Raw genomic sequence first — 21,616 nt, forward strand, 5'->3', positions numbered from 1 at the left:
GCTGTTCCCTGAAGCGGGAATCAGAATGATGCAGGGTATTTCTTCTTCCAGGCCAGCTCCTGGCACCCCATGGTGGAGGAGGGGTGGTAAAGAAGGGGTCCAGTGGGGGTTGTTGGACCCAGCAAGTCCCCCTAGATGAGCCTTGTGTGGGAACCTTGGTGTGCCTTTGTGGCAAGTGAGAGGATGCCTTCCCTAGACAACAGCCAAACGCATTGGTGAATGCTGATGGGGCTACCGCTCTAGAGAATGATATAGAATGACCATGAAAATGATGATAACAACATGAATGTTCGTTCCCAATAATGGCCTGCCTGGGGATCTCCTGGTCCCAGGGATGACCTATGGTAGGCTGATGGTAGAAACACAGTGCCTGTCCTCAGGCTGGCCTAGGCTCAGGGAAGAGATGTGGCTCCTTTGCTCAGATCTGAGAGAGGAGAAGGAAGCTGGGGAAAATACAAACCACAGTATTACTTGCCTAGCATTTGTGGAGCTCCTGCCATGTGCTGGTCCCCCTGCTTAATACTCTGTTTTTTTAACATCTCTGAGTCCTCACGATCATGAGTGAGGTATGATGTCAGCCCATTTTATAGATGGGGAAAGTAAATCGCAAAGAGGCCCAGTCACTTGCTCAGTGTCACCAAACTTGTGAGTACGAGGTTGGGATAGGATCTCAGCCTCCACCTTTATTTCCTCCTGTCTCCCAGAAATCTTGACAAAGCCACTTCATCAGTGTTGTGGAATTTCTGGTCAGAAGATCTGGGGAAAGCTGAGTCAGTCTCTCCACCTCTCATGGCCTCAGTCTTCCCACCTATGAAAAGGGGTTTGGGGCAGTTGTGAGAATAGGGGTGTGAAAGGGCAGCTGGTCCATGTTTCTATCTTGTAAGTCCCTTATGGGGTCTGAATTCCCTCCCTTCTGCTGTAGTTTCCCTTCACTCATCTTTGGTGGACAGAGGGCTCCCTCCTTGGTCTTTGGCTAGACCTGTGCTCTTGCACTGCAGTTTCTCAGTGACCCCTGCCTAGAGGAGGAGATACATGTGGGACTGGCCATGTCTTGTAGTCTAGTGGCCTCCATCTGATGCCATTCCCTGACAGCTCTTGGAAGAGCAGCCAAGACTTGTGACCTGTAGGGCCTGATGCTGGCTCTGTGAGATGCATTTTGTTCAGGCACCCTCTCTAAACATCCTGCGGTCCTCACTCTACCCATCTGACCTTTTGGGGCCAGTATTTCCACACACCAGGAGGGGCTCTTGAGGGTGGCCATGCAGGAGTTCCCCAACTGTAAAGAACCAAGGAGCGGGGGGTCATTTTGTCTTTCTGAGCCTCAGTGTCCTTATCTGCAGACCAGAGGTAATAATAATAGGCACTTAATAACTGTTATCTATTATTAGTATAAGGATCAGACTGCATGATGAGATCACAGGAGAGTTGGCCACTTGTCACCCTCTCCTGGCCTGACCCCTGAGTTACCTATTTGGAGTGTTCAAGAGGGGAGGGCAACCTCCTGCAGACAGCACTGGAGTCAGAAACGCCAGGCTGCGGGGGTCAGGCCCTTCCCACCTGAGCTACCTCTCTTCCAGGGAGGCGGGGTGGTGGGGGCTGGTTTGGGAAGCTGGCAGGGAGGTGGTGGAGCGGTGGCAGGAGAGACACGAGCAAAGGTTGGGAGAGATGGCCTGGGGGGAGAGCGGCTGAGTCGCTGGGGAGGAAGGGAGGGAGGCCGTCGCGCTATAAATACCTCCCAGGTAACAGGACCTGTAAATGAAGGGAGGGAATTAGTCACATTCCGCGGCGCCTCGGAGAGAGGACAGGGAGCAATGACCTGAATCCATGGAAGGGAAAAAATTAGGCTAACCTTGGCAGGGGGTGGTTAGGGCTGGATACTGTGCCTTGTCGGAGAGGTGCCCCAACGGGATCTGCTGGACGGGCCACGGAGTACCAGCTGTGGAGGAGGGGTAGCTTGTCCACTCCGTGCCCCGGTGTGTGAGGGGCTCTTTTCTTCTCAAGGATTCCCTGGCTTCTCTCAGAAACTCAAACCCATTCCTCTGGGAAGTCCTTCCAGGGCTCTAGCTTTCCTCATGTCACTCTGAAACATGTTCTCACTTGCTGCCTCCTGAAGCGCTCGCTTTCCCTGAAGCCTCCACATTATCATGCATTTCGCTCTGCGGGGTCACTCCCCGGATTCAGGCAGAAAGATTCTTCAGGCAGAAAGACTCTTGCGTGGGAAGGCAAGAAGGAGGTGTCCTGCTTCCTAACTGGACCCCACTGCCAGGGGGCTGGATCCTTGTCCCTTGTGGGGTGATGACCATAGCCTGCTCCCCAGTCTTTCAGCTTCACCCCACTCTGGACCAGCCTCCCCCGCCCCACCCATGGTTGCCAGAGCAACAGTCAGTGACCCGCCCTCCCTTGCTCACACCTTCCTCCTCCTCTAGGAATGGAGTCCAGGCCCCTTGGCTTGGCATACCCAAGCCTCTCAGAGCAGCCTCCCAGCAGCTTTCTAACCACATACTCGGCCTGTGCTCTCCCTCCCACCCAGCCTGCCACTCTAAATTCACCAGGTGTTTGCTCTGGTTGTCATTTTGGCCAAGGATGCCTCCTCTTGCTCTGCCTGGTATAGATCTGCGTTTTCTCCTGGGCCTCCTAGTCTAAAATTCTCCCTGCCACCTCCACAGTTGAGTGGGGAAACACTTCTGGCAGGGGTCCTGTGGGGAAGTGGTTAGGATCCATACTATGTGGCCTTGGGTGAATAAATAAGTTCTCCTTGCCTCGGTTTCCTTATCTGTAAAAAAGGGTTCTCACAGTGCTTTCCAAGGGTCCTACAGTTTGGGTGAGATGCTGCATGAGGAGGGCTTAGCGCAGGCAGCGGGTGGCTGTTGTTGGGGTCACAGTATCGATCGCGGTGTTTCTGTGTCTGCTTCCTCTGTGGGCTGTGAGATGGGAAGGGAGGGGTGGCGGCGCTGCGTCCCCGTGTGACTCGTCGCAGCAGCCGCAGTGGCCATCTCGCGCCTGGCACTGAGACGGTCGGCAAATGTTTGCTGAATTAATGAGTAGGGGCTGCAGGGCGGGCTTGGGCTGCAGTTCCGCCTGGGCTGCTGCAGCTGGGGCGCCTGGGTACATGTGTGAGCCGTGGGAGGACGAGTGAGGGGTATCTGTGGGTGGGGGATTCGTATCCGTGTCCCAGGGGTCTGGCGGCGCCGTGGGCAGCCTGGCGCGCCCGCTCCCTGGGGTCCCCGCCGAGCGCCTGCCTGGCTGCGGGACCCCGTTGCCAGGAGCAGTCAGGATGCGGCAGCGTCTCCATGGCAACGCGGCATCTCGAGCCGCGCGCCGCCCTCCCCCGGCGCCCCGCAGTGGGCAGGAGGCCGAGCCTGGCAGCCCCTCCCGGCCCAGCAGCCAGCAAGCTGGGCCAGGAGGCCGAAGCCTGGTGGGAGGGATTGAGGAGGGGGTTCCTTATTTTTCTAGAGATGAGGGGCTGACCTGTCTTTACTTCCTTCTCCATCTGGGGGAGGTAGACAACAGGAGGGTTCTGTCCTGCGTCCATGTGCAGTATTCCCTCACCTCCCCTACTCTAGCCAGGAAATCAGGAACAGGTTCTGGTCAGAATAGGAGACACTCACGGGCCAAGGGACATCTCTGATCGAAGTCCATGCTGTGAAAATGGTACAATGATCCAGGCTCTAGAGGCTGTTTAAAGGGGGCACTGAGATACTGCTGGGGAAGTGCCATCCTGTCCAGGGTATGAGTACAAGCCCAGTGACTTCCAGTACTCACCCAGTGTCCACCAGTATCCCCAGTTCTCACCAGCAATGCACATATCCCCAGTACCCTGAAGAAACAAACTCAGTGCTTCCCACTGCGGGCTCTGGTCCCACCCAGTGTCTTTGGTACTCACCTGGTATCTTCCCAGGGTGAGTATTTCCTAGGATCCTGGCAGTAAATCCTTCCAGTATTTCCAAGTACCCACTTGACACTTCCAGTTGGTATCCATTAGCCCCCTATGTTTACTTAGTATTTTCAAATATCCATTCAGCTCCCCCTCATTGCTACCCAGTAACTATGTGGTGCCTTCCTTTCAGTTTAGTCTTGGTGCCCCTCAATATCCCCCAGGGACGACCCACTGTTCCAGGTACCTGCCTAGTGGCCCCTAGTGCCCTCCTTGTATCCAGCCAGTACCCTACAATCAGTACCTTAACAGTACTCCTATTCACCCAGTGCTAACCACCACAACCCAGTAAACTCCCACTGTGCACCACCTGCACCACTGTCTTCTTACTGCTAAATCTCCCTTTCCTCCTTATCTGCGCCCCCTCCCCACTCTATCCTCCCAGCCAAGCTCCGTCAGACTGCAGTGCTGTCGGTGGCCAGGAGGGGGCGCGCGATTGGTCAGCCAAAGACCGAAGCGCGGGGCGCGGCCCGGGTGGAGGTCGAGAGGCTGCATCCCAGGCCTTTGTCTTCCGAGCCTCAGTCCGCGCCCAGCATGGGGCTGCATTTCAGGGAATTCTTCCGGGAGTGACCGCACCCCTACCCTTATCCTCTGTTAGCTGGGTCCGCCGCCGCCGCCGTCGTGCTTATGGCTCTGGGAGGGGGCGCGTGCCCTCTGGTGGCCATGGCGCAGCACTGCTCCCTGGGCTGCTGTACGGGGACAAGGCGGTGCGTTCCTTCTCTTCATCCTTCCAATATCTTAAGTTTATTGGGTCTCTCCGGGTGCTGGCACGAGGAGGGTTGGTGGTTGGAGGGTTGGGGTTGTTGTTAATCCAGGCGCCTCTCTGGTGGCAAGGCAGAGGGACTGGAGCCTGGGATAAGGGAGAGAATTGGCTAGGGAGCTTGGGACTGGTGGTGGTGGGAGAAGTGCTGAATTGGCTAAGAAATGGATCTCTACTCAAGGATTCAGCAGTTTGGGGTTTTATCCAGGGTGCACTGTCTGCAGAAGGACTGGGGAGTGGGTGTGCTCGCGGTAGGGTGGTAGGGTGAGGCAGCTTTATTCCAGGCCTGGCAGCTCCTGCCTGGCCCTAAACCCTTAGCCATGGGATCCCCATCGACCCACCTACTTCTGAATGAAGCCATTACTGCGTCTGTCCACCTGCCAGCCCTCAGTCCCCTGCCCACCAGCCTAGACTAGTTCCCCAGTCTTTGGCAGAACCGGGGTGCCCTTTCCTTCTCCCATTTTGTGAGGTTTTCTCTCTGCTGTGTATTAGGGAAATAGATGGAGTTATAGCAGGTAGGACCCAAGTTAGATTCCTACAGTCTGTCCTTGATTTGGGTGACCTTGGTCTGTAGGACCATCTGGGATCAGATCTGTCATCTTGTAGTCTACTCTGATCTGGCATCAGGACAGCACTCAGTTAGCTACTGCTCATCTGGTGTGGGAAATGGCACCCTACTCCTGTATTTTTGCTGGGGAAATCCCATGGACAGAGGAACCTGGCAGGCTCCATGGGGTCACAAAAAGTCGGACATGACAGAGCACACATGCACACACAGGGCAGAAGAAGGAAGGATTCCCAGTGGAGGAGCTATCTAGACTGGGTGCCGAAGGATGTAAAGAGCCCCCATCAGTGTGGTTGCTAGAACCCTATAGACATGCTGGAAGGGAAGGAAGTTGGTGAGAAGCACAGTGCCAACCTCATTTTTTTTTTTTTTAAACATCTTGTATCTTCCAATGGGGGCTTCCCAGGTGGCCAGTGGTAAAGAATCCGCCTGCCAAGTAGGAGATGTGGGTTCGATTCCCTGCATCAGAAAGATTCCCTGGAGGAGGAAATGACAGTGCCCTCCAGCATTCTTGCCTGAGAAATCCCGTGGACAGAGGAGCCTGGAGGGCTACAGTCTGTGGGGTCACAAAGAGTCAGACACGCAAAGCATGCACACACACAGCCTCTGCTCAATGGATTAGTGAGTGAGTTCCCTTAGATTTATAGGTCCTTAGAGACACCTTCTCCATTTTCTTCCTCCTTGTGTGGATGGGGAGACTGAGGCACCCAGCAGGTAAGGAATTATTCCAGAATCACCAAGAATGGATGGGTGGGAGGGCGGGTCCCAAGATGGCAGAGGAACAGGATGGAGAGACCACTTTCTCCTCCACAAATCCATGGAAAGATCATCTGCATGTGGAGCAACTTCCACAGGAATGGAGGAGTGGGTGGCTGAGCAGTGAAGTGATGAAGACCACTGGTCTAGTCTGGGCTTAGGCTCAGTTTTGAGACTTTCTGAAGGTGCTTGGACAAGTCATTTCTTTCTTCCTAAGCCTCAGTTTCCTCACTTATAAAATGAAGATTTAAAATCTCTGTCTACTTCCCAGGATAGTTATAAGGATTAAATAGGATGATGATGATGTTGGGGAGATAATGATCAGAGGTGCTGTCAGCTGAGCGCTTTCTTTGAGCCCAGTGCTGTGTCAAGTGACTCAGCACGTGAGATCCTAGAGGTTGATACACTCGGTTGACAAGGCTCTGGGCCTTCCTGAAGAGGAGCTCAGTAATGAGCAACTCACAGGCAGAGTGACGAAGCCCCTTCCAGGCCTGGCGCTCTGACTTCAGGCCTCCAGGATGCGCTTCAGGGCTCCTCTGGCTGTGCTCTGGCTGGAGGCAGAGGGAGGGACAAGATGACCTTGGACTGTCCCCCGTGCAGAGCTCCCATGTTCCCTAGGCCTGGATCAGATTTCCGGCCCCCGGGGAGGGCAGAGGGGGCTAGTTGATGGAGGAAGCATGTGTCCTGGCCTGGGCAGCTGGACCTGGGGGCCTTGCCCTGAGTCCTGGGGCCTTTCCTGCAAAGGGAATATCCAAGAGCAGGAAGGAAGGAAGTGGGGAGGGGGAGGAAGGGGGGGTGGAGGGAGAGAAAGGATGGGACAGGCCACAGCTGGGAGTGAGTTTTCTCTGGGGCTGGCTGAGAAAAGACATCTGGACTCGCCTGGCTGAGAGGCCGTGGGTCTGGTCACCCTGGCTGGGGCTTGGATGTGGGTGAGGAGGTGGCGGGGCAGGGGGAGGCCAGAAAAGAGGATGAGTCCCACCCTGTGTCTCCTCATCTGTGTCACAGGAATGAGAACACCCTCTTCCTGGGCAGGATGGGGAGTAGAGCATGAAGTCTAAAATGCAGAGTGCCACAGGGGCCTGATAGGTGCGTTGTGCCTGTTTAGTCCTTCCTGCCTGGCCTGGCAGCCTGACCTGTGAGACTGCATAGACCAGACTGGGGCCTGGGAACTCAGCATTCATTCAATAACCATTATGAAGCACCTACTGTCTGAGGAGCACAGGGCCTGTGATGGTCCAGGGGAGGTGCCTCACTCAGGCCAGGAGGCAAGGGAAGGCTTCTTGGCAGAGGTGATATTCATGCCAAGACTCAAAGGATGAGTGTGAGTTTGCCAGAAGAAGGATACTAGGTGGAGGGAAAGAAGAGCAGGTCCTGAGCCCAGGGTTCAGGGCGAGCAGTGCTATGGCGGCAGCAGAATGCGTGGCCAGGAGCAGAGGGAGGAGGGGAGGTGGGGCCCTGGGGCTCAGCAGTAGCACTGTGGATTTTATCCTGAGGGCACTGGGGAGCCACAGAAGGTTATAGGCAAGGGTGGCACAGTCAGAGTGGAGTAAGGCCCAGTGGAGGGCACTCGGCGCCCATCCCTGTGCCCTCATCTCTCACAGGCCCTCAGAGCAACCAGGCTGGAGCCTCAGATCCCCTGAGTAACTCCTCAGGTTTTCCCACCCCATGTCTTTGTCAGGGCTTCTTCCCCACCTGGAAATTATTTCCCTGGAGAAGCTGACACCCTCCCCTGACCATGAAGATGCAGCACAGGGAGGCAGAGCAGCCCTCAGTCCCATTTCCTTTCCAGGCCTCCTTATCAGTAAGCCAACAGGAGAGAGGGTTGGTAGAATGTGTGCCAACTGAGCGAAAGAAAGACAGTTGACTTAGTTTGTGCAGTGTTCCTGCCCCTCAGGTAAGAATAAAATACACGTGCATGCACAAGCTACAAAATGCAAACTGTGTGATTCTACACCTGAGTGAAATGTCCTTATATTTGCATTTAAAACTGGCCTTGCACAAGGTAAAGGTGAATGGTAAAAGTCATGCTAGTCATTAACATTTTTAATTTTTCTTTACTTAGAATGACATTAAATAGCCAAAAAAAATGATCATAACAAGTTGAGAGACCACACAGGAAAGGAAAAAGCTTTATGTATATTAATATTAGGCACTTTCTGCTTCCTTTTTGGACAAGGAAGGGGCTCTACATTTCCATTTTTTGATGGGTCCTGCTCTGGGTGAAAGACCCCCTCCATGTCTGCTTTAGGGCAAGAGCTATGAGGTGGGGCCCCGGGGCTGCCTCAGCCCTGGGCAGTCCTTCTGTGGTGCAGTCAGTGTGGTGAGTGAGGCTGTTAATTCCCTGAACCCAGGGGTGCAGGCAGGAGATGGAACCGCCTCCTTTTCCATCACGTCCCTCCCAGCTAGGGAAGACTTAGCTCTTCCTGGGGGTCCTGCTGTCTCCCTGTCAAGGGTTTGAGGCCGGGCATCGGAGGAGGCCAGCCCCCTCAGGCCTGAAGATGATGCTGTCCTTGGCCTGGGAGGACCTCTTCACTGATTATCATGCTACCATCCAGTCTGCAAGCCCCAGAGGACTCCTGGCTCCTTCCCCCTAAGACAGGGCTCCCCAAGGTCAGGACTTGCAGAGGGACCTTCGAAGCAGGCTGTTGTGAAGCTGTAGGGGCTTCTGTCTCCCCTCTCCCAGTGCCACCCCAACTGGGTGAACAAGAGAGGTGGGTTCTTTCTCCTTGGCTTGCTTTTGAGGGGCAGTGAGTGAACTCCGGGTGTTGGTGATGGACAGGGAGGCCTGGTGTGCTGCAATTCATGGGGTCGCAAAGAGTCGGACACTATGGAGCGACTGAACTGAACTGAACTGAAGGGAGGAGGAGAAGCCCTGTGGCAGGGATCAGCCAGCAACCTGGCTCCTACAGAGGCAGTGGGGGGTGGGAGTGCAGCGGGGTGGGGAGGAAGGAGCCTCCCCAGACTGGGCCTCTGAGAGCAGGTTGTCTGGGGTACTTAAGACTCCCTTGCCACTGTTTGCCTCCTGTTATAGTCTCACCAACTCACCCAAGCTCTCTGACCCTACTTCCTCCTTGATATCTCAGGATAATGACTGCACTTGCCCCCAAAGACTGCTGTGAACATTCTCTGAGCTAACACACAAAGAGCATTTAGTGTGGAGCTTGGCACTTAGAAGCCAGCACTCACAGAAGCTCATGTGTTGTGGAAAAGGAGGTTGGTGACTTGGTGAGACCTCCCTCCTCTGCCTCCAAGAATGCCCTCCATCCCCTTTCCCTCCTGGGTCCGCCTCCTTTCCCCTTTCCCCTGCCTCCCCTCCTCCTCTCCCTGCTGTTCCTCTAGCATACCAGGCTCACCTCAGGGCCTTTGCACTTGCCGCTCCCTCTCTCTGCAGCTCTGGTCTCTCAAATGCTTGGAGACTGACTCTCATTTCTTGGGTCCCACATAAATGTCCCCTCCTCCGGATGGTATGCCTGGCTGTGCTAGCTACTGTCTTCCTGGTGAAGCTGCTCTTACATTTCACTTGATAGGTGATAATTTTGTTTACTTGGTTATTCAGCGTCTTTCTTTCTCCCTCTGCCAGGCGCTGAGCCTCAGGTAGGTGGGCGCCTCGTGTCACACGTTCCCCAAGCCCTCAGTGACTGGCAGCACGTAACAGATGCACTACCAAGACAGAGCCCTGCTTTCCTGGAGCTCATAATTCAGTGAGTAAGGTAGGATTAAACAAGCAAATGTTTCAATACATATTTTTATTTATTATTTTTCATAGTGGTAAAATATATATAAATATATATAAAATGTTTGTAACCATTTTTAAGTATACAGTTCAGTGACATTGAGTCTTTTCACATTGTTGTGTAACCATCACCACCATCTATCTCCAGAACTCTTTTCATTCTTCAAAACTGAACCTCTGTATCCATTAAACAGCTCCCCATTCCTTGCACCCTCTCCAGCCCTGGCAACCACCATTTTCCTTTTTATCCCCAAGAATTTGCCTACGCTATGTAGCTCAAATAAGTGGAATCATGCACTCTTTGTCTTCTTGTGACTGGGTTAGTTTGCTTAGCATAATGTCCTCAAGATTCATCCATTTTGTAGCGTATATCAGAATTCCGTCCATTTTTATGGCTGAATAATACTCCACTGTATGTATATATTGCCCTTTGTTTATCCATTCTTGTGTCGATGAACACTTGGGTTGCTTCCACCGCTTGGCCGTTGTAAATAATGGTTCTGTGAATGTGGGTGTACACATATCTTCCTAAGACCCTGCTTTTGATTCTTTTGTGTATATACTCAGAGGTGGAATGATAGGATCATATGTTACTTCTAATTTTTTGAGGAATCATCATATTATTTATTACCTCGGTGGCTGCACCCTTTTCCATTCCCGTTAACAGTGCAAAAGGGTTCCAAATTTCTCCACATCTTCACCAACACTTGTTATATTCTGCTTAATTTTTTTAGTAGTCATCCTAATGAGTGTGAGGTGGTATCTCACTGTGGCTTTGATTTGCATTTCTCTAATGATTGGGGTACACATTTTGAAAGAATGTTTGGAGAGAATGGAGGGTAGGGAGCCTTTTAGCTTTGGTGGTCTGGATGAAGGTGGTATTTCAATTGAGGCAGAAGGGAAGGAGGCAGCCAATGGAGGATCTGGGGGAAAAATATTTTGGGGAGAGAAAATAGTAAGTGAATGGGCTTGATGTGTGACTGAGTGCTGTATGTTTTTGCTGGAGAAATAGTGAGTAATGGGCAGGCGGGTGGAGGTGGGAGATGTGGTCTGAAGGGTAGACTAGGTTACCCAGGACTTTAGGCCAGGGAAAGGAGTTTGTATTTGCAATTTACAGCAAGCACTGGTTTCCTTAGAGTGTGGGCAAGAGGGGGGCCAAGGGGAAACACAGGGAACAGAGGGATGGATGGATGAAAAAGGGGGCTAATTGGGGGGTGATGTCATTGTATGTGAGTGGGACAGTGTGTGCACACAGGGCTGGTGTGTGCCTGTGTGTGTATGCATGTGGCAGCCTGAGCCATGTGGGTGTTTATGTCCACGTGTGTGTATATTTGTGTGTGTGTGTGTGTGTGTCTGTGTACATCTCCAGAGGCCCTGAATCATTACTGATCTTTCTCAAGAAGGTGCTATGTTCCCCTACCTCCTGCCCACAATGACCGCCCCAGTCAGCAGGGTGCAGTGTTGCTTCCTGGGCTCCTCCCACCGGCCTGGAACCAGCAAGAAGGATCCAGAGCCATAGCTAGGGGTCGAGACTGACCTCTGTGCATGATGATTAGGCTTTGAAGGTTGGGAGACAAGAGGCTTGTCTGCCTGAGACCAGCAAGGCGGCTAGAGACCCCCGGCCGTACACTGGGTTAGCCGGGCAGGCTGCTGCAGTACCGAGAATGGCCACACGAGGGAAGCCGAGGACGCGGAGCGGAGGCGAGGAGGCGACGGGAGTGAGGGGTGGCCCTGGAACTGTGTGTGCTGAGGGTACAGAGACGCGCTCAGGGCTGGGGAGAACCTCCGTGGGGCTCTGTGGCTTGTTTCTGCTTCCAAGTGACTGTGTGAGTAATTAAAGGCAGCCATGAGCTCCTCGCCATGCCAGTGGCTTTCATTTCATCCTCAGCAACAAACTCTCAGGCCCAGAGAAGTGGAGCCACTTGCCCAAGGTCACTCAGACCAGGCCGGCCTGACCTCACAGCCAGTGCTCTAACCACTGCATACCCTGCATACGTTCATCTGCACATGAGTGCTGGTTTGTTGGTATCTCTTGGCCTTACCTGACCCCAACATTCCCTGTCTCAGTGAGCACGCTCCCTCTTGGTCAGGGCCTGGACAGCCTGGGGAGGGAGACTTGGACTTGAGGCTCCTCCTAGAGGCATCTGGGGAGGAGGGGTTCAGGGGCTCTGGGATGAGCTCAGGTGTATGCCCCCATTACCATGGGAAAAACAACTTATAATAACATCAGTTCCCTTTCTGACCTTTTCCTTGGCTGAGGGCTGGGGGAGCAGTGGGGATGGGAGGCGGTAATGAGAGGCTGAGCCCCTAGCCTGCCTCTGAAGCCCCTGCCCCCTTGGTTGAATCTCACCCAAGCATCAGGCCCAAGTCCCAAGGGCTGTAGGCTGGCAAACAACCAGGGTCTTCAAGAAAACCCGCCAGTGACCTCTCCCTGCATCTAAGTGTGTGACTGAAACCGTTTGGCCATCCTTGGAGAAAAAAATATGGATGGTTTTAACTGAGACCATTGAACAGAGGGGCAGACTGAGGCCCAGAGAAAAACAGGGAGTCATTGAGGGTCATGCAGTAATGCAGCAGCTGAGGCCCTGTGTGTTTTTATCTGGAAAGGGCTAGAGGACCCTAGACAGGGGAATCAGTAAGATATATACCCTCAAAGTCGAGATTGAGGGGCCAGAATGACAGTGATCTGGCCTTCTCCTCCAGAAAGTCCTCCCTGACCATCTCCTCTGCTACCAGTGTTAGAAATGGCCTCAGAGCTCTCCTGACGCTTTGTTTGGACAGGGAAGCTAAAAATGCCCTCTGAGTTACTTTAAGGGATCTCAGATTCCCTTAGTCCATTCTCTTAGTCAGCCTAGAAATCTCTCTAACTCTCCTGACAGGTGCCCATCTTGCTTGCACACCTCATGTGACAGGAAGCTCACTGCCTTAATAGGCAGCCTGTCCTATTGTAGGATAGCTCCTTCTACTGAATCCAAACTGGCCTTATTGTGCTGTCTCCTGGTTGGAACTAGCTCACCCTGTGGAGCATGGAACAGGTGCCCAACTGGCAGCAGAGAGTTCTGTGTCCTCCCACCCTAAGCCAGCCTTCTCTCCAGCTTAGGTGGTCCCGCCTCCCCATAAAAACCTTTCCAGCCCTTCATCTTCTGAGCAGATCTCCACTGGGTTACTCTGGGTGGGAGTGGCTCCTTCTGTGGTGACTACTTCTTTCTCAGTTCACAAGAAAATATGTGTTTGTTGTAGGGAAATTAGAAAATACACAAAAAGAAAAACACCCTCAATCCTGTCACCCAGAGACAACCCCTTTTAGCTCCTTAGGAATTTCCTTCTGGACTGATGCCAGTCCATGTTCATGAAGTTGGAGGTCAAAGCTGGTGGTAGGAGGCCTTTTAGGGCAGAAACACAGGTTTGTTCAACTTAACACCTTGATGGGTCATTTGATTGTGAAGACAGTTCTGCTCTGGAAGATTGAGGGAAGGAACAAAGAGAAGGAAAAGATCCTGATAATAAAGAAAGAAGAATTTCCAGTTTCCAGGGGCCATGCTTGAGACGTAGGAGAGTGTTTCTGGAGCTCTGTCCCCAACCACCATTTGCTCCATCACCTTACTCCTCCCCGAGCCTGGGGCGGGCAGCATGGGAGCGGGGAAAACTGGGGTTCCACTGGCAGTAGCCCCCTTTAAAGTGGGGGAGGGAATGAAGGCTGCAATCGTGCACCCCTGGGGAAAGCCTCCCATAAAATCCAGTGAACACTCCCTTTGCCCAAGTCAGGTTGTGAGTCCAGCAGATGGCGCTGGAGTGTGACGGAATTAGGGAGTTCCCAAGCGGAGAAGGCAATGGCACCCCACTCCAGTGCTCTTGCCTGGAAAATCCCATGGACAGAGGAGCCTGATGGGCTGCAGTCCATGTGGTCTCTAGGAGTCAAACACGACTGAGCAACTTCCCTTTCACTTTTCACTTTCATGCATTGGAGAAGGAGATGGCAACCCACTCCAGTGTTCTTGCCTGGAGAATCCCAGGGACGGGGGAGCCTGGTGGGCTGCAGTCTATGGAGTCGCACAGAGTCGGACACAACTGAAGCAGCTTAGCAGCAGCAGCAAGTGGTAGGGCAGGGGAGAGAGGACCGTGCTTGCAGGAGGCAAGACGCAGATGGAAATGGAGAATTTCCTGGAAATAGGGAAACGGAACCAGCTGTGATGAGAAATTAAAACTCCCCAAGGACTCCAGGGCGGAGAAGACAATGGCACCCCACTCCAGTACTGTTGCCTGGAAAATCCCATGGGCAGAGGAGCCTGGTAGGCTGCAGTCCATGGGGTTGCAAAGAGTTGGACACAACTGAGCGACTTCACTTTCACTTTTCACTTTCATGCACTGGAGAAGGAAATGGAAACCCACTGCAGTGTTCTTGCCTGGAGAATCCCAGGGACGGGGGAGCCTGGTAGGCTGCTGTCTATGGGGTTGCACAGAGTCAGACACGACAGAAGCAACTTAGCAGCAGCAGCAGCAAGGACTCCAGGGATTGGGATGACGTGTGGAGTATACTGTGTCATGGGCTGGAACCTTAGTGAGGGGAAGGGTAACCCCAGAGAACTGCTTTTCCTTCTCAACTAGTATATACATAGAGAGCATGCCTTCCCACTTCACCAAATGTTTGTGATGCCCCATTTTCATTGCTGCACAATACTCCAGTGCTTAAAGATGCCATGATTTCTCTAACCCCTGCCCTGTTTTAGGATATTTAGGACTTTTTGCCATCATAATTAACGTTGCAGTGAACAATCTTGTAGCTACATCTTTGTCCCCGTCCATCTTTATTTTTTTAAGATAAATTCCTATCAGTGGAACTACAGGTTGAAGAGCAGGAACGTCTTTAAGGCTTTTGATGCCACTGCTGCTGCTCTTTAGTCACTAAGTCGTGTCCAAGTCTTTGGGGCACCACGGACTGTGGCCCGCCAGGCCCTTCTGTCCGTGCGATTTCCCAGACAAGAATACTGGAGTGGGTTGCCATTTCCCTTTCCAGGGGATCTTCCCAACCCAGGGATCGAACCTGAGTCTCCTGCACTGCAAGTGGATGCTTTACCACTGAGCCACCTGAGAAACATTTTGATGCATGTTGACAAATTGGTTTCCAGAAGGTGGCAGCACTTTTGGCTCCTAGTGGGTAACAGCCTTGTGAATGTGTCCATTTCTCTAGACTTTGACCATCAGTTATCTTTTACCCCCAAATTTTATTATTCAGATTTTAAACATACAGAATAGTTGAAAACTTTTTTACAGCAGACACCCGTGTGGCCACCACTCAGACTTGACAATGGGCAGTAGACTGTATTTGGTCTCATCATCTATGCCTCTCTCCTCCCTCCATCAGTTCATTTGCATTTTGGGGGCGTATTTCAAAGTAAGTTGCAGGTACCAGTACATTTCACCCTCCAACCTTCAACATGCATGTCACTAATAGAGTTCAATATTTGTGTATGGTTCTATGCTTCTTTGAGATGAAACACAGATATATTATTGGTTGAGTTTTGACAAATGCATAGACTTATATGCCCTGATTCCTCCAAGATATAGAATATTCCCATCCCTCCAGAAAGTTTCCTAGCCTAGTTCTGCCCATTCTGGACCTTCTTAACAATGGAATCATATGGCTTATTTAATTCACCATGTTGTGGAGATTTGTCCATGTTATGGCATCTAGCAATAGTTTGTTCTTTTTGTTGCTGAGTAGAATTCCACTGTGGGTATATAGCAATTGGTTAATCCATTTGCCTCTTGATGGACATCTGGGCTGTTTCCAGTTTGAGGCCATTATAAATAAAGCTGCTATTCTTTGCCCAGAATGAAGCAGGGCAAAGGCTAACAGAGTTTTGCCAAGAGAACACACTGGCCATAGCAAAGTTGTTGAACCCACTTTCAACAACACAAGAGAAGACTACACATGGACATCACCAGATTGTCAATGTCGAAATCAGATTGATTATATTCTTTGCAGCCAAAGATGGAGAAGCTCTATACAGTCAGCAAAAGTAAGACTGGGAGCTGACTGTGGCTCAGATCATGAACTCCTTATTGCCAAATTCAGACTTAAATTGAAGAAAGTAGGGGAAATTGTTAGACCATTCAGATATGACCTAAATCAAATCCCTTACGACTATACAGTGGAAGTAACACACAGATTCAAGGGACTAGATCTGATAGAGTGCCTGAAGAACTATGGACAGAGGTTCATGACATTGTATAGGAGTCAGTGATCAAGACCATCCCCAGGAGAAAGAAATGCAAAAAGGCAAAATGGTTGTCTGAGGTGGCCTTACAAACATCTGTGAAAAGAAGAGAAGTGAAAGGCAAAGGAGAAAAGGAAAGATATACTCATTTGAATGCAGAGTTCCAAAGAATAGCAAGGGGAGATAAGAAAGCCTTCCTCAGTGACCAATGCAAGGAAACAGAGGAAAACAATAGAAGGGGAAAGATGAGAGTCCTTTTCAAGAAAATTAGAGATACCAAGGGAACTTTTCATGAAAAGATGGGCATAATAAAGGACAGAAATGGCATGGACCTAATAGAAGCAGAAGACATTAAGAAGAGGTGGCAAGAATACACAGAAGAACTATACAAAAAAGATCTTCATGACCCAGATAAGCACGATGGTGTGATCATTCACCTAGAGCCAGACATCCTGGAATGTGAAGTCAAGTGGGTCTTAGGAAGCATCACTGCAAACAAAGCTGGTGGAGGTGATGGAATTTTGGTTGAGCTATTTCAAATCCCACAAGATGATGCTGTGAAAGTGCTGCACTCAGTATGCCAGCAAATTTGGAAAACTCAGCAGTGGCCCCAGGACTGGAAAAGGTCAGTTTTCATTCCAATCCCAAAGAAAGGGAATGCCAAACAATGCTCAAACTGTCGCACAATTGCACTCATCTCACACACTGGCAAAGTAATGCTCAAAATTCTCCAAGCCAGGGTTCAACGGTATGTGAACCATGAACTTTCAGATGTTCAAGCTGGATTTAGAAAAGGCAGAGGAGCCAGAGATCAAATTGCCAACATCCATTGGCTCATCGAAAAAGCAAGAGAGTTCCAGAAAAACATCTGCTTTATTGACTATGCCAAAGCCTTTGTGTGGATCACAACAAACTGGAAAATTCTTCAAGAGATGGGAATACCAGATCACCTGACCTGCCTCCTGAGAAATCTGTATGCAGGTCAAGAAGCAACACTTAGAACTGGACACGGAACAACAGACTGGTTCCAAATTGGGAAAGGAGCACATCAAGGCTGTATATTGTCACCCTGCTTATTTAACTTATATGCAGAGTACATCATGAGAAATACTGAATTGGATGAAGCACAGGCTAGAATCAAGACTACCAGGAGAAATATCAATAACCTCAGATATGCAGATGAAACCACCCTTATGTCAGAAAGCAAAGAAGAACTGGAGAGCCTCTTGATCAAAGTGAGAGAGGAGAGTGAAAAAGTTGGCTTAAAACTCAACATTCAGAAAACTAAGATTGTGGCATCTGGTCCCATCACTTCATGGCAAATATTTGGGGAAACAGCGAGAGACTATTTTTTTTGGCTCCAAAATCACTGCAGATGGTGACTTGCAGCCATGAAATTAAAAGACACTTGCTCCTTGGAAGAAAAGTTATGACCAACCTAGACAGCATATTAAAAAACAGAGACATTATTTTGCCCACAAAGGTCTGTCTAGTCAAAGCTATGGTTTTTCCAGTAGTCATGTATGGATGTGAGAATTGGATTATAAAGAAAGCTGTGTGCCAAGGAATTGATGCTTTTGAACTGTGGTGTTGGAGAAGACTCTTAAGAGTCCCTTGGACAGCAAGGAGATCCAACCAGTCCATCCTAAAGGAAATCAGTCCTGACTATTCATTGGAAGGACTGATGCTGAAGCTGAAGCTCCAATATTTTGGCCACCTGATGTGAAGAACTGACTCATTGGAAAAGACCCTGATGCTGGGAAAGATTGAAGGCAGGAGGAGAAGGGGACGACAGAGGATGAGATGGCTGGATGGCATCACCGATTCAATGGACATGAGTTTGAGTAAACTCCAGGAGCTGGTGATGGACAGGGAGGCCTGGCATGCTGCAGTCCATGGGGTCGCAAAGAGTCGGACACGACTGAGTGACTCAACTGAACTGACTCTTGTATAAGTCTTTGTGTGAACATATGTTTTCATTTTTCTTGAGTACCTAGGAGTGGAATTGCTGGGTCATAGGGTAGGTGTGTATTTAGTTTTATAAGAAACCACGCAACCTTTTTACAAAGTGGTTATACCATTTTACACTCCATCCAACAAAGAATGATCTTCACCACTGAGTTCGATGCTTCAAACACAATGGGCTTGTTACCTCCTTGGTTTTGGATGCTATACCTCAGTGAATTCCACTGAAGGTCATAAGGACAGGCTTGGCTGCCGTTGCCCGGGCAATCAGCTGGACACTTGGGGCTGTTTCTCATGGACAGGTGAATGGATGGGTGCCCAGCTAGGTCTTCCTGACCTTGAACTTGTACAATTGCTTTGTTGGAATTTGAACGTTGGCTTTTCCATTTGTCCTCATTAAATTTCATTTTGTTGGTTTTCACTTAACCGTCCAGCTAGTCCTGATAAGGATGACGGTGGCAAACTCACACACACAATGTGCCAAAAAAAAGTGAAAAGTGGGGGTCATTCAGTCATGCTTGACTCTTTGTGACCCTATGGACTGTAGCATGTCAGCCTCCTCTGTCCATGGAATTCTCCAGGCAAGGATACTGGAGTGGGTAGCCATTCCCTTGTCTAGGGAGTCTCTCTGACCCAGGGATGGAGTCCATGTCTCCTGCTTTGCAGGCAGATTCTTTACCATTTGAACCAGCAGGAAAGCCCCCACCACATGCCAGATGCTGAGCTAACTCATTCAGGCCTGCAAACAATCCTACTGAAGAGCTGCTGTTATCCTCATTTTGTTGTTGTAGTTTTAGTTGCTAAGTTATGTCTGACTCTTTCGACCCCATGGACTGTAGCCTGCCAGGTTCCTTTGTCCATGGGATTTCCCAGGCAAAATTACTGGAATAGGTTACCATTTCTTTCTCCAGGGGATCTTCCTGACCCAGGGATTGAACCTGTGTCTCCTGCACTGCAGGAAGATTCTTTACTGGTGAGCTACCAGGGAAGCCCTATTCCCATTTTAGGCATCATGACATTGAAGCACAGGTTAAGTAACTTGTCCAAGATGACCCAGTCATAAATGCGGGGAACAGAACCACGTAGTTTGGATCCAGACATTGTGGTCTTAACCAGTCACTTTTTTGCCTCTTTTTGGCTTCAGATATCATTTCCCCCCATCTTCCACTTTCTCTTAGCACACTAATCATGCTTCTAGGTCTTCCAGATTATTGGTTAAAGAGCAAAATCAGGGAGTTCCCTGTTGGTCCAGTGTTGGTTAGGATTCTGTGCTTTCACTGCTGAGGGGCTGAGTTCGCTCTCTGGTTAGGAAACGGAGATCCCACAACCCATACAATGTGCCCAAAAAAGAAAAAAGCAAAGCCCCAAATTCTATGGACGAGATAAACCCAGGGCCCTGGACAGACCTCAGCAGCAGGCTCTAGGTCTCCTCTGCTACGCTGTGTTTCCCTTCATCTGTTGGGTTCTCAAGCTGTCTCCACCTTTCGGCTCTTATGAATAATGCTGCTGTCAAGCTTGTTAATTCTTATTTCATAATACCTTTCTCATCAGGTTCCCCTCAAGCATCCTCACTACGATGGCTCCCATCAAGGTCCTTAGTTAGGGACATCTGTTTTGCTAAATCCAGTGGTCTTTCCCATCTCATGTGATCCATCAGGAGCACCTGGCTTGGTCCATCTCCTCCTTCCTTGATATGGTTTCTTCATTTGGTGATGGGATCCCACATTCTCCTGCTTTTCCTCTGCCTCTTGGGGTGTTCCTTCCCCCCCTCTTTTGGTGCTCTCCTTTCCCCCATCCACCTCTGTGTATGGGAAGCCCTCTGACATGCCCCACCTGACTCCTTGGCGGCCTTCATGACTTTTCCCGAATGCCTGTCTCTAGCCCGGACCTTTCTGACGTATCTGCCTGTCTATCTGACATCTCCACTTGGGTGGCCAACTGATTCTGCAACTCTCACCTGTCCTCCTCAAACCTTTACTTCCCCACCTTAGTTTCCGGCGACTCGATCCTTCCTGTCGTTCAGATCCTCACATTTTGTTCACTCTTGATTCCTTTTTCCTCTGATGCCCCACACCCAATCCCTCAACTCATCTTATTGGCTTTAACTTCAAAATATATCCAGAGTCTGCCCACTTTTTACCAGCTCCACTGCTATCACTCTGGTCTGGGTTCCCACCAACTCTACTGTGGAATTCTGCAGTGGCCTCACTGGTCTCCAGGCTCAGCCCTGATCCCTCCTATCTATCTCCAACATAGTGGCCAGAGGGGTCCTTTAAACATATACATCAAATCAGGTTAGTTCTTTGTCCTAAATTTTGGGCGGCTTCCTATGTCACTCAGGTTCAAAGTCCTTACAGTGGCCTCCAAGGCCCGGTGTCCCCTGGCCCCTTCTCTGCCTCATCTCCACTCTCCCCTTGCTGCCTTTGCTCCTAGCTGTTCCAGAAGCATGCCCAGCACTCTAACCTCAGGGCCTTTGCACTGGCTCTTCTTGTTCCTTGGGACTCTCCTCCCCTAGATAGCTACATGACAAATTCTTTTTACCTCTTTCTTGTTTGTGCTCGAATTCACCTTCTCAGGGTGTCTAACAGCAGTTCTCCATTTAAAGTTTCAACACCCCTCACCCTGTCCACCCTCCTGACTCCTCCTGCGGTGCCCTATTTCTCCTGTAGTTCTCATCATTGTCTATACCATTATAAATTTCACTTATTTGTTGTGTCCATTGTCTCCCCCACATTAGCAGTGCTTTTAGGGGGCAAGGGTTTCCTCCTCTTTTGTTTACTGATATCATTTGCCAGAAGTGAATATGTAATGCCCCAACAACAGTTTGTTGAATGAAGGAAGGAAGAAAGAAAGTAGGATAATTTAGGAAGGGGTCTGCAATTTAAAAATGAGTTGGAGTCAAGAAAAGGTGGGCTTTCGCCAGGGCCAGGTGTTGTGGACATCAGGGCTGTTTGCTGTGTAGCAGCAGGGATCCTGTGACTCCTAACCCCTGTTACCCTTTGGAACCTTCCCCTTCCCACCATCAGTCCCTAGAGACTGCCTGGGGCTGATCCCACTCCTCACTCCAAGGCAGGCAGTGGCTCCTTAGGCTACAGTGACTAGCTCAGGGCTGGGCATATTTTGTTGGCCAGGGCAATGAGACTGAACCCTAAGACTTTTGCTTACATTCTTGGCATTGGGCAGGCTTCTTCCCTCAAAGCTAGATGGGTGCTCAGAGCTGCCTGAGCCACACTGGGCTGCAGATGTGGAAAAAGGTCACTGTTAGGGCCTGGATTTGATACTTGCTGCAGCTGGATCTACACCTGGACTTTTCATTTGAGCCCCATTTCACTGAGGCCAGTTTCTGTCACTTGCAGCCACTGACACTGTGCCTGCCTGAGCTCCTGAACTAGGAGGTGAGGAAGGGGCTGGGTAGGGTCAGCAGGGGTCCATCCCAGATGAGAAGGGTTTAGCGCATGGAGGGCACCCAATGATCAGTGCTGAAAAGGGGGAAATGGGAACAGATTTGCCTTGATCCAGCCAGAGAGGAGCTCTCAAACTGTCAGGAGAGAAGGACATGGGCACTCATGAGGTGAGAAAGACTGAGGAATCCCTTCACACAAGCTGCAAGCTAAGCTGAGATGGATTGCACCTAAGGTTGGGGAGGGAAGTGGGAAGCGGGATGTCTTCCCTAATAGAGCTCATT

At 50.6% G+C, this 21,616-nt stretch overlaps 1 protein-coding gene and 1 long non-coding RNA gene across 2 annotated transcripts in view; one reads left to right on the forward strand and one right to left on the reverse strand.

The window, feature by feature from the left end:
- Positions 1-657: 657 nt before the first annotated feature.
- LOC139184175 (uncharacterized) lies at positions 658-2,433 on the reverse strand. The gene is made up of 2 exons (XR_011567706.1): positions 1,850-2,433; positions 658-808 (listed from the first exon to the last, which is right to left on the reverse strand). It is a non-coding gene; the product is annotated as an uncharacterized lncRNA (long non-coding RNA).
- A 1,038-nt stretch (positions 2,434-3,471) lies between these two features.
- PSD2 (pleckstrin and Sec7 domain containing 2) overlaps positions 3,472-21,616 on the forward strand; it is a 77,680-nt gene continuing 59,535 nt past the window's right edge. Inside the window, exons 1-2 of the mRNA XM_070793683.1 lie at positions 3,472-3,899; positions 9,596-9,725. The gene's annotated coding sequence lies outside the window, so the exon portion shown is untranslated. The remainder of the gene's footprint in view (positions 3,900-9,595; positions 9,726-21,616) is intronic.

Source organism: Bos indicus, chromosome 7, assembly GCF_029378745.1.
Source record: "Bos indicus isolate NIAB-ARS_2022 breed Sahiwal x Tharparkar chromosome 7, NIAB-ARS_B.indTharparkar_mat_pri_1.0, whole genome shotgun sequence".
NCBI classification, from domain to species: Eukaryota; Metazoa; Chordata; class Mammalia; order Artiodactyla; family Bovidae; genus Bos; species Bos indicus.